We start from the raw sequence: 11384 nt of genomic DNA, 5'->3' as shown, positions 1-11384 counted from the left end.
TAAATGCAACTTGCATGAAGTTCACCACAGCATCATCAGACTCTTTCACGTCTGTCACATGTGCTCAGTGTGAACCTGCTCTCATCTTTGAAGGACATCAGGCTCTTGGGCCACCCTCATGAAGTCTGTTTCTGACAGAATTTTGTCCAACACCAGTCCAGAATTATAAGTAGAAATGTATTGTTTATGGCCTCCACCTGCAAAACCATTCTTGTCTTTCTGTAGCCTCTCCCGTGCACCTGTTGTCACTTGTCATTTAAAATAGAACAGGTAAAACTGATTCAAAATCCATTCTGCTTCCTAACTGGACAGAAATTCCCATAGCTGTCAAATGTATGACTTAAAATCTGTGTAGCATAATCCAAGTAACATATTTATTCAATCTCTATTAGATGATCTCTTAAAACTATTATTTTTTACAGACAATGATAGAGACCAAACTCACTCAGAAAAAAAGAACATATGGATGTATTATTTAATATAGCACAAAATAAGGCAAGAAAGACAAATAATGAAACAAACAGGATGAAAAAAAAAATTAAATGTAAATACATGTTGATGGGAACACTGTTGTGAATGTCACGTCGTCATCATTTTTTTTTTTTTTTTTCTGTTCTGTTCTGTTTACCACAAGCTCAACAAGTACTATCCAATGAGAAAACACCAGACCAAACTTAAACTGATCAATGAGTCCAGAACAAAGAAAAGAAAAGAAAATAAGGCACATATAAAGTACTAACACACATAATTACCAATACCACAACTTAGGTGCCCTTGAGCAAGGCACTGAACTCCCAACTGCCCAAAAAATAAACCATATCCATACCAGCTGAGCTAGATCAGAAATGAACAGTTCACTGAAGACAATGGATTGACCCAACGGTGGAAAAGCAGCTAAGTAATTCATTCTAAAAGAAATGCTAAAAATCTCAAGATGACAGATGGAAGAAAAGGTAAAATATAGAGATGAATGTTCATTGAAAATCTTCAAAAGTATTTTGATGTTTCTTGTAATTTTCAAAATGTGTCAGATGTTGGGTAGTGATGAAGATCCTTCCTCTGGTGATGAAGCTAATGGTTCTGAAGATTCGATGAGGGACTGCTCACTTTGACTACAGTCTTCAGTACTAGATGTACCTTTGGGAGTGGAATTATTCTCTTTTTTTTAAACATCTGACCTTACTGAAGTCTGTGACGAGAGATAAACAGAAGTATAAAAAGCTGTAATAAACTTTAAAGAATATTATCAAGGGATTCACATATAATTTAACACACCACCAACAGAATTCTTATAGTTCATTTTAGAATAATAAAAAATAAAAAAGCCAGATGTAACTAATAAAAATGCATCAGGTTCAAATTCACTGCGCTCTACTTCATTGTACCACCACATGCAGAAACACATGTGAAAACATTTGTACTTATGATGGGAATTATATCTCATAACAGCTCATTAATACTTACAACGTCTGATGTGATTCCAGTTGTTCCAAAGTGAAATCATTATTAAAATAACTAGGATGAAAATAACAAATATAAGCATGATGTATGAAGCATCTGATGCAGATCCTAGAACAAACAGAGAAACATATACACAATATGAAATTAATAATAGGGCAAAAAAACTAAAAACAATTACAGAAAAAAAGCAAAGGCATTTTCAGGTTTTTGGCCCCTAAAATAAGCCAAATGTACCATACATGGAGATAAAATGAACCAGGTTTCAACTTACTGTTACTGTTGGTTGCATCCTCTGTCAGAATCTTTTGGGTTGGCTCAGACAAAATCTGTTCTGTTGACGCTGGTACTGTACCTGTTTTCTCAAAAGAAGCTTTAGAGAAATGTAGGAGCTCTTTCAGAAAGTAAAAACACTCATATCTGTAGTATCGTTTCAGAAAATCAAGCCGTTCTCTTTCGTAGTTCCACTTCATCACTGTGGCACCTGCCTGTGATGAAGATGCAGTGTATCTGTTCTCCTTCAGGTCCAGTGTGATGAAATCCTTTCCATCATTACTGTACTCATCAAACCCACGTCTGTCTCCAGTCTCATCATCCCAAACACATCCATACACTCTCTGATACTTCTGAACACCTGAAAGAGCAGGAGATAATACCATTCTTTATTAATTTTTAATGTACAAGATAATCCTTTGATGTTTCTAAATGTATTATAAGTTAGGCATAATGTACTAATGTACAAGACTCTCCTGAACACGCTGTCTGGGTTTTTTTTTTTTTGATAATTGACTGGATGAACACCATCCTGCTTATCACATCTCTACATGCTGCATAAGTAAATAAAAAGATATAAAATACTGATATGACTTTTATTTTATTTTATTAGTTCATTAAACGAAAAGTTTCCATGAACAAAAACAGTTCCTAGCATACAACTTTGAATAAAATGGACAATTAAGAGATGATAGTCATTTAACTTATTATACAGCTTTTCACAACATAAATATCAAGCACATGAAAACTAATACTTTACCTGTTTATTACCTTATAATACATGACAGAGTACAAAACAACAGTTCTATCAACAAGCCAAACACTTCACCAGTATTACCACAGTGCTCTGGTTTCATTTTACAGTAAATACAGTATAGTTGTAACGTATGGGCAGTGCATTCATTCAATGGATCTGAATTAATGAATCATGGCTCGTTGAATCTAAAACAATGCATTTCCTCGGCTAAAACCCAAAGCTCCAGCATGGCTGGATTTAAATTGTTTGTGAAATTCTGTGTATTCACGTTTTTCTGGTTATCAAATGAAGACATAAAATATTCATTTAATTTATCTTTTAATTATTGAAAATTAGACAAACTTTATTTTTTGGTAAACAAAGGCGATTTACTATTAAAAATAATACATGGAAAAAAAGGTTGTGTGATTATTCCTTAAATTATATTCGTTTCATTTTAATGGTAGTAGGCTTTCTACATTCTGCTGAGCAATAGGCTAGTAATAGATTTCTGGCAAATACTTTTTTTTTTGACGGGTTTACCTTTACAGTTCTGTGCATGTGATACTACAGTCTATGATGTGATATGACGCTAGTTTTACTTAAATCAAATGGCCAGATGCTCATGAAGTGACTCTCAGTGGAGTTCTGGAGATGTTGTTCATGTGTTCACATCTTTATTTAGTGAGAGGACAGAAGCTGAAATCACCGGAGCGTCATGCACACTTCTGGGTGTGTAATAAAACGAAGATGAGCTTCTGCTCCATTCATTAAGAGACACGCAGAACATTCGTGATTTGATGTGAGTGCGATGACCTACTTTTGATAATTAATAAAAAATTTGACAAATGCCGTGACATTCTACGTTAAACTGTAAATTCCGTTTTTATGACTGGATCCGCGGAAATCATAGGGCCCTACAGTAGACATCTGCCTGCTGTTTGTCCGACGCCTTAAAACCAATGTATCTCCATATAGTGGAGCTAGTTTTATTTTTTTTAATACTAGTTCTGCAGCCTCAGGGTTGGTTGCAGACACCGCCATGTTTATGAGACAACACGCGAGGGGAGGGGGAACAAAATCAAGGAGGCGGGGGGCGAGCACAGCACAGAGAAGACAAACAAGCAAAGTGGCGGAATCAGGATTAAATATAAACAATATATCGATAAATACGATATGTCAAAATCCATATTGTGTTTAAAAAATATCTCGATATCGCCCACCCCTAACCACCACAGCCATGCGGTCAAGACTGAAGCCCACCAGGGCGGCACAGAAGACCACCACAGCCATGCGGTCAAGACTGAAGCCCACCAGGGCGGCACAGAAGACCACCACATCCATGCGGTCGAGACTGAAGCCCACCAGGGCGGCACAGAAGACCACCACATCCATGCGGTCGAGACTGAAGCCCACCAGGGGTGGTGCCGAAGACCACCACAGCTGTGCGGTCAGGACAGGAGCCCACCAGGGAACCAACGGGAATCTGACTCGGCTCTGGAGGGTCACCTGTGGCTGTCATCTTGTGCAGAGGCGCTGGGCCGGTGGCCATCTTGTGCAATGGCTCTGGGCCGACAGCCATCTTGTGCAGTGGTGCTGGACCGGCGGCCACCTTGCACAGTGGCGCTGGGCTGGCGGTCATTTTGCGCAATGGCGCTGGGCTGGCGACCACCTTGTGCAGTGGCGCTGGGCTGGCGGTCCTCCTGTCTGTAGACCCCGGTCTAGAGTCGGTCATCCGACCTGGAGAGACAGGTGTGGCTGGGGTATCCCACTGAGACTGATGTTGCAGGTACAGTATGAATCCCCAAAAATCAAAGACCTCCAGCTCATTCATTTCACTCTCCGGCACAGGGTTGTCTAGACAGACGTTGAAAAAGTCTTTCAAGGCCGCATCATTATGTCCCAATCCTACTGCCAAAGTCCAGAACTCTTGTGCCACACCACCCACCTCATTCCCCCTTTGACGGAGGGTGGTTAATTTAAGGAATTTTCTCCTCCGCTCCTCCATGCTGCCTGGGGAATGGACACAAATTCCCACACTGCTGGATCTGATCTGGATGGAGTCCTTCTGTTACGATCGGGAGACAGGAGACGAGAGATCCAAGAGCAGTGTGTCAGATCAAAAGGATCAATTATGGCCCAAGAAACCAGTAAACACCAAAAAAACGAACCAGCAGAGACACAAGGAAAGAAACCCCAATATATAGGACAGTACACATGAGGATCAGGTGAAAGCAATCAAGCAGACAAGGGCTAAACAAGGGGGCGTGACCAGGGGTAACAAGGAGGTGGGACAAGGGGAGCACGTGGCAGACACGAACAAAGACAGAACCATGTGCTTAGACACAAAAAGAACAAAGAAACATGGAACAGAGACAAGATGGACAGGGCTGTCAGGGCAGGATCCTGACACAGTGTGTGTATATTGGGTAATCCAAAACTCAGAATCCAAGCAAGCAGGGGGTCATAACCAAAAATCAGTCCAGAAACAAACAAACAGTAACAAGAAACTCGGAACACAAGGGAACGCGAGGAAACTGGGTGACGGAAATTAAGGACTCCATGATACAGAGAGAAAACAAACAGGTTTAAATAGACAGGATTATGACGATGAAAGTGAAGACAGCTGAGTGCAATTAACAGGTGTGCAATTACCGTGATGAAGGGACAATGCTTTGTGGGAAATGTAGTGGGCTTTGCTACCATTCGGACGTTCTAGCTTACTGCTCTGCGCTTTACTTCTTATTTCTGTACTTTTCTCTGATTTTTCAAAGATTTTTACTTCAGCAGATCAGCACAGTGCTCAAACAACAGATTATTGGCTCAAACGCTAAAAATAAAAACATTGGGACTGGAGTAATTCTACAAAAAGAAGACTTTGTCTCCCACTGCTAACAGAATACATTCTTGAGACGGGATAACAACTGCCTACATTCAAACAGAAGAGAGAGAAAATGCCTCCTGTTGGATCTACTTGTTGCATGAACTGCTGCAAACTTCTACAAAGGATTGTGATTCTTGAAACAAAGTTACTTTCTGGACTTCCAAAACAAAGGGAACACTCAGCAGACCGTAGTCATGGACCCCCTCAGCATACAGCCAGTGAATCCCACGAATCTTCTGAATCTCAACAGTTTATACCAAGTGTAGAGGAACATGCCGAAACTGATCGCCACACTAATCGATGGCACAAACAGGGAGCGAGACCCAAAGGAACACAAAATATCAGATCACAAGTTTCTCATATTGCTGCCATAGCTTCCTCTACCCCAGATTAGACTATGACAAGGCTTGTTAATACTGGTATTCTACCACCCCCTATACCAGTGGTTCCCAACCACGTTCCTGGAGGCCCCCCAACACTTCATGTTTTCCATGTCACCTTAATCAAACACACCTGATTCAGATCATCATCTCATTACTAGAGACCTAACCCTGTCAGACAAAGGAGAGATGCAAAATGTGCAGTGTTGGGGGGCCTCCAGGAACGTGGTTGGGAACCACTGCCCTATACATCTTGAGAACAGATTTCAAGCATTTATGAATGCGGGTGAGGAACCCCCAAATGTGACTAAACATGGATCGGATCAGCCAGCAGCTAACACCACTACTAACAGGTGCTCAAGGATGGGCAGACAGTGGCATTCAGCTCAGAGCGCAGCCGAGCCCAGGACTCTGATAGTGGGTGACTCTGATATCAGAAACATTAGTAGCAGGACTACAACAACATGCTGCCTTCCTCAAGCAACGGTCTCTGATGTGAACAAGGAACTTAAGAACATTTTGATGAAGCACAAGACTGCCAATCGATGTGGGAAAGAATGATATTTGGAAAGAGCAGTCAGAACTCCTTAAGAAGGACTTCAGTGAACTCTTTGAAACACTTCAAAGACTCAAAGTTCAGTCATTCATCAGTGGACCACTCCCAGCAAGGGGAACAAATATGTTTTCACGGATGCTTGGACTGAACACAAGGCTACAAAGATCTTGCAGTATAAAATGAATTTCATCGACAATTTAAATCTTAATAATAGCAGCAACTGTTAGGAGAGGTGGAGGTGTAGCTGCTCTATTTAAAGATGTATATCAATGCAAGCAAGTGTCATTTGGTCTGTATTTGTCTTTTGAATATCTAGGGATTGTGCTGAAAGGTGCCCCATGCATTCTGTTTATTATTATTTCCAGGCCTCCTAAATACTCTCCAGCATTTGTTGAAGAGGTCACAGAAATTAATTATTAGTTATCAATGATTTCCTCAGAGTTTGACTGTTTTGCAATTGCAGGGGATTTTAATATTCACATAGATAATGCAGAAAACAAAACTACAAAAGAAATGATAATGGTTCTAAACACTTTTGACCTGATTCAGCATGTGCATGGACCCACACACAAAGGTGGACACACTCTGGATCTAATCATCAGTAGCGATCTAAACATTTCATCCATTGTTACTAAGGACATAGCACTATCTGATCACTTCTGTATTTTCTTTGATATATTGATCTCTGCTACCACGGAATCTAGATCTGTCTCTGTCGGAAGGAGATGCATTAACGAGAACACAAAGTGTACTATTTATGGAGGCTATATCTTTAACACCAAGCATTTCTGCAGACTCTGTTTATATTCTCCTTGATTCCTTCAACTCAAAAGTTAAGAATGTTATTGATGATATTGCTCCAATAATTGTCAGTAGGAAAACAAACAGACAGAAATCAGTTTGGAGAAGAACAGCAGTTCAGACTATGAAAAGACAATGCAGAAAAGCCGAGAGGATGTGGCGGAAGACGAAACTTGAAATTAACTATAGCATCTATAAAGACAGCCTTCATGCTTTTAATGTGAAATTAGCCACAGATAGACAGAATTTCTTCTCAAACCTTATAAACAGTAACTTAAATAACACTCGTACTCTTTTTGCCACTGTTGAGAGACTGACAAACCCCCCAAGTCAGATTCCCAGTGAAATGCTCTCAGACAGAAAATGCAATGAGTTTGCTTCTTTCTTTTCTGAGAAGATCATCAATATCAGGAAGGTGATTAGCACATCCTCAAGTAATGCAGAGGTCAGACAGATTCGGCCACAATGTCTATTTTTGAAACAATTAATAGCAAAATTCTGGAAGACATAAAATCGTCAACCTGCTATCTTGACACTCTTCCCACATCTTTTTTCAAAAGTGTGCTTAACTGCTTAGAAGCAGATCTTTTAGAAGTGGTGAATGCCTCACTTCTTTCTGGGACGTTTCCAAACTCCCTAAAAACTGCAGTTGTTAAGCTCCTCCTGAAAAAGGGCAATCTTGATAACACCATTTTGAGCAATTTTAGACCAATATCTAATCTTCCTTTTATAGGCAAAATTATAGAAAATGTAGTTTTTAATCAGCTGAACAAATACTTAAACTGAAAAGGATACCTGGACAATTTTCAATCTGGTTTTAGACCGCATCACAGCACAGAGACAGCACTCATTAAGATAATAAATGATATTCGCTTAAATTGTGACTCTGACAATATATCGGTGCTGGTATTGCTAGATCTCAGTGCTGCGTTTGACATTCTCGATCATAACATACTACTAGAGAGACTGGAAAACTGGGTCGGGCTTTCTGGGATGGTACTCAAATGGTTCAGGCCATACTTAGAAGGGAGAGGCTATTATGTGAGTCTAGGAGAGCATAAGTCTAAGTGGACGTCCATGACATGTGGAGTAGGGATGGGTATCGTGAAGGTTTTAATGGTATTACCACTCTTACCGATACTGCTTAACGGTCCGGTACTTTAACTGTATTCTTATAGGTACTTTGTGTCGTGTGTATAATAAAAAGGTTGCAAAATGTGGACATTGGCTATTTTGTAAACTAACTTGAAGTGCTGTGCATTTAAGTTAGCCAAATAAATGTTTACATTTACATACAGATTTTTCTTTATTTGGAATTTTAAAAACAAGTAGAAAATATGTTGATTTCATTCTCTCATTTCTCCCAAAAGAAATCAACAAAATTTCTACGTAAGGTTAGCAAACCAGGGAGATTTTACATTTATTTTAAACGAAATGAAAAACGTTGATTCAACATGATTTTAGCATACATACCTGACGTAGATGGGGCAACAACCAGAGACAAGCTAGCTAGGCAGTCGAAAACTTTGCATTTCTCTGTCTGCACATAATGCACTTTTGAAAGATGCTTTGACAGATTGTTTCCGCCCTTACATGTGAAAATGTTGTTGCACTTATGACAACGACCGTTGTCTGCATCAACTCTAGTATAACCACACTTTGGATTGTTTTGCTCTCTCTGCCATCATCACTCTTTGTATTAAGCGGGAGTTTTTGTACTGTTATATATGTGCGTGCGCCACGCTAATTCTTGCTGTGTGTGTGTGACTGACAGACAGCCTCTGCGGTGCGCATGAGAGATCTCGCAGATCTCACAGACAAACGTCTTAATAATATTGCAAATTAGAAATGTTTGGTAAGATAAAATGTGCACGATAACATTTTTAAGCAAATCTCTTCGCCATCATCACTCTTCATTATTAAGCGGGAGTTTTCGTACTGTTAAGTGTGTGCGTGCGCCGCACTCATTGTGGTATGTGTGTGTGACTGACAGACAGCCTCCACGGTGCGCATGAGAGATCTCGCAGATCTCACAGACAAACATCTTAATATGATCGCACATTAGAAATGTTTGGTTAGTTAAAATGTGCACAATAACATTATTAAGCAAAAATACATAGTACATAAAAAACATTTTCCCCTCCAGTGCCGAAAGCAGAACCGATAGCGTCAGATCTTACTGATACTACGGTTTTTCATAATTTAGCCACGGGGCCAGTTTCGGAACCCATCCCTAATGTGGAGTCCCACAAGGCTCAATTCTCGCACTGCTCTTGTTTAGCCTGTATATGCTAAGTCAAATAATGAGAAAGAACCAAATTGCCTGTCACAGCTATGCTGATGGTTAAATTCATTTCTTTGGTAACTTCACATTCGTTGAACCTTTGAAACGATGTGTGAGTCTGCTCTCCCCGGAAGACACGAGAGAACACGCCAAGCTCCAAAAAAACCACACACGCACGCTCGTCCTTCGCAACAAAAAAACCTACATGCAATTATTATTTTCTAGAGAGATTTAAATGCTGCTTAAAGGTTTTCTACTCCCTTTTCAAGGTGATCTGATTCCTTGTTGTCTGTCAAAAGGTTACCGTCTGTGACTTTGCCATACTGAGCGATCATTCTGTGATCTCGCCTATTCTCTCACCTCTCTCTCTCATTCTCTCTCGATCATCCTCTCTCTTTCTTTCTCTCGCTCATCTGTATCCGTTATGTCTTGTATTTGTATTAAGCTACAAAGCTTATTTGTTACTTTTCAGTAACCTAAATTTTATAAGGATAGGAAAATAGTTTCATGGCCAGAAACCATTTTTCCTGAAATTATAAGAAGGTATAACTTTATTAAAAGTTGATAAGTTAATCTTACGGCTGTTTGCTGGACAAACCACTGTTCGATTTGCATTAATTCCCAGTAAAAGATATCACGATAATTGATGTAAATAATGGAATATTGACATATTAATGAGTCAATTATAGTGCCTTGTAATGAGTTATTGATATATACAATTGACTTATTTTTCATCTTCAATAATTTTAATGTAACCATCATGTGAGATATATATTAATCATATTTCTGATTAATTATTAAAATTCCCTATATATCATCTGAGCTAACTTTAATGTACTACCCAGTGCGGCTACATAGTCGAGTCATAGTTGAGGCTGCATTTAAATGAAATGAGACAAGTATATCTGCATCAGTTCTCACTTCCTGTTTGTTGTTGGCGTCTGCACTGTGTTTGAGCTCCGTCACTATATTCTTTTTATCGACTATTTTTAACTTAAAAATCAATTTTATACACCATCGTTTCCGTTTATATAACATTTGAATATATCCTCTATTTCATTCTACAGCAAAAACAATCAGAGCGCCTCGCTATCACTAGTTTTATTTTGATCTCCCGGGTCCACTATTAGCTTATAGCCCGTTAGCATCAGCGGCGTGGTTTCAGCTAACTGCGCTTACATTGCTAATACTCTATTCACACACATTACCACTGCTGTACTCACTGTCACTTGCTTTAATGGCGGATGAATGTCTACATTTGATTGCAGGTGGGGGGAAGCAGATTCGTGACCTGGAGGTGAGGCAGGCTCAGCTGAGAGAGCGGAAAGCCGCACTGGAATCATCCTGGGCTGACGCTCACAAGTCCGGGGTAAGTATACAGCGTGCTGCTAACAGTCCCACCACGTCTACTCCATGTGTTTCTCTGCACAGGCCCGGTGCACCCAGGACGCGATCTTCCCAGATGTCCTTCACTCCGATGCCGGGACACCACAGACCCTGTGTGCATCCACAGTGGAGGACACGAGCCGGGCCCCGGGCAACGACTTCTCCCCTCCTGCCTTCGAGATCTCCATCCGGAACCGATTCGCTCCCCTCCGCGAGACAGGACGCAACGCTGTGATCATCGGAGACTCCATCGTCCAACATGTCCGTGCTACGTTAGCCGAAGGTAAAGTGCACACTCAAAGGTTCAGTAGACTTTTTGCTTTAAATGAATGGTTGTTGTCATGGCGTAAAGAACAGAAACTGCTATTTCTTAATAACTGAAATCTTTTCTGGGAGCGTCCTAGGCTGTTTCGCGCTGATGGATTACACCCAGCAGAATCGGAGCAGAGCTGCTTTCTGACAACATCTCCAGGACACTTCGCTCCATGTGACTAGTAAGACAATTCTCATATAACTATTATGATGAGTTTTGTTCCACCCGCTTAAATGATAGAAGTACTTGCACTGTAAAAACTATTAAGACTGTGTCTGTTCCCCGAATAGTGAGATCAAAATGTAAATATAAT

The 11384-nt window shown here is 40.2% G+C and overlaps 1 protein-coding gene across 1 annotated transcript in view; it reads right to left on the bottom strand.

Moving 5' to 3' along the window:
• Positions 1–478: 478 nt before the first annotated feature.
• LOC127942427 (uncharacterized) overlaps positions 479–11384 on the bottom strand; it is a 29407-nt gene continuing 18501 nt past the window's right edge. Inside the window, exons 6-8 of the mRNA XM_052538126.1 lie at positions 1733–2092; positions 1465–1569; positions 479–1189 (exon numbers count right to left, since the gene is read on the bottom strand). The gene's annotated coding sequence lies outside the window, so the exon portion shown is untranslated. The remainder of the gene's footprint in view (positions 1190–1464; positions 1570–1732; positions 2093–11384) is intronic.

Source organism: Carassius gibelio, chromosome A22, assembly GCF_023724105.1.
Source record: "Carassius gibelio isolate Cgi1373 ecotype wild population from Czech Republic chromosome A22, carGib1.2-hapl.c, whole genome shotgun sequence".
Classification (NCBI taxonomy): Eukaryota; Metazoa; Chordata; class Actinopteri; order Cypriniformes; family Cyprinidae; genus Carassius; species Carassius gibelio.
Note: the sequence above shows the minus strand (reverse complement) of the source record. Positions and strands in the feature narration are given on the sequence as shown.